General features: G+C 42.2%; 1 protein-coding gene across 3 annotated transcripts in view; it reads left to right on the top strand.

Moving 5' to 3' along the window:
* The window catches only part of MID2 (midline 2), a 107,007-nt gene that overhangs the window by 56,534 nt on the left and 48,789 nt on the right, over nt 1-1,684 (top strand). The window lies entirely within an intron of this gene.

Here is a 1,684-nt window from a genome sequence, read left to right as displayed (position 1 = left end):
TTAGTACTTTTTTGTCTGTGAAACTCCTGATTTCACCCTCAATTTTGTTTGATAGCCTTGCTGGGTACAGTATTCTTGGATTCAGACCCTTCCTTTGCATGACTTTAAGATTCTTACTTTGTCGTTGGTGTTTGCCAATTCAATTATAATGTGTCTTGTTGCCAGTGTTTTGGGATTCATCTTGTTTGAGACTCTGAGAGCTTCTTGGACTTGTAAAGTTCCCTTATGCTCTCCTGCTGTTTTTTAAGTTTTTTTTTTTTTTTCTAGATGCTGCTCTGCTTGGGTATTTTTTTCTGCCTTGTCTTCTAGCTCACTGATGCGGTCCTCCGCTTCTTCTAGTCTATTGTTGATGCTTTCAATTGAGTTCTTTATTGCAGTGATATCATTTTTCATTTCTTCTTGGTTCTTCATTTCTGCTTGGTTCTTACACATATTGTTGAATTTGTCTTCCATCCTTTTCAGGGACCTTATGACCATTGCTCTGAATTCTTTCTCTGAGATATTGCTTGCCTCCATTTCGTTTACTTCCTTTTCTGGTGATCCCCCTTTTCTTTTGTATGCAGGCTGTTTCTTTGTCTCCCCATGATTGCCCCTCTCTGGGCATCTGGTTATGTAGCTCTGTCTCTCTCCTGTGTTGACTTTCTCTCGGCAATATCTGACCTTTCCATCCATGGATTGCCTCACCAGCTGTGTTTAATTTGTCAATTCTGGGTGGATGTTACTCGATTCAGCTGTTCCTTCTGTCTGCTCTGTGAGAAGGTACAGGGCTCATCTTTGTATTTGCACCACTTTGTCTCCCCCTGGACAGAATTTTTAGGTGCCTGCGGTTGGGGCGGCTGGAGTCCCAGTGTTCCTTGGTTCGCAGCTGAGTCAGCTGGTCCCTGGGCATTGTGCTTGTAGGGTCCCGGGAGGTATCCGAGGTCTCCCCAGTTGAAGGTATGGCTGGGCTTCAGATCACAGCCACTCTCCCCTTCAAGATGGCACAGTCTCTGTGGCAGAGCCAGCCATTCCAGGAGAGATTTCAGCAGCAGTAGAAGCTGCCCGGCCCTGGGAGCCTGGCCCGCCAGTCCCCAACAGTGCCTTGGAATATAGCTGTCCCTCACTCACAAATACAGACACTTCCTGCACATCCTGTCGGCAGCCATCTTGGATCTTCTTGAATCATTTTTTTTACGTCTGAAATAAGCCGTGTTTGGTTATAGTATTTTATTCTTTTAAAATATTTTTCTTGATTGAAGAGAGAAAGGGAGAGTGAGAGAGATAGGAACATCAATGACGAGAAAGAATCATTGATCAGCTGCCTTCTGCACTCCCTCTACTGGGGATTGAGCCCACAACTCAGGCATGTGCCCTGACCTGGAATCAAATGGTGACCTCCTGGTTCATAGGTTGATGCTTATCCAGTGAGCCACACTGGCCAGGCATATTCTTTTGTTGCCCTTTTAGATTTCATTTTCTATTTTATTTAGAATTTTTTGTGTGTATATTCAAAAATGAAATCAATATGTAGTCTTATTATTTCTGGTATCTTTTTTAGGTTTCTAATATTGTATTTATATGATTCACTAAATGTGTTTGGGATCTTTTTATCTTTCTCTGTGGTTTTCAATAGTTTAAACAGCATGGAATGATCTGTTCTCTAAAAAGTTTATGGAACTCATCTCTAAAATAATATGAACTTGGA

The sequence above is a fragment of the Myotis brandtii genome, unplaced genomic scaffold, assembly GCF_000412655.1.
Source record: "Myotis brandtii unplaced genomic scaffold, ASM41265v1 scaffold199, whole genome shotgun sequence".
NCBI lineage: Eukaryota > Metazoa > Chordata > Mammalia > Chiroptera > Vespertilionidae > Myotis > Myotis brandtii.
The sequence above is the reverse complement of the archived record's forward strand: the minus strand, read 5'-3'. Positions and strand labels throughout refer to the sequence as shown.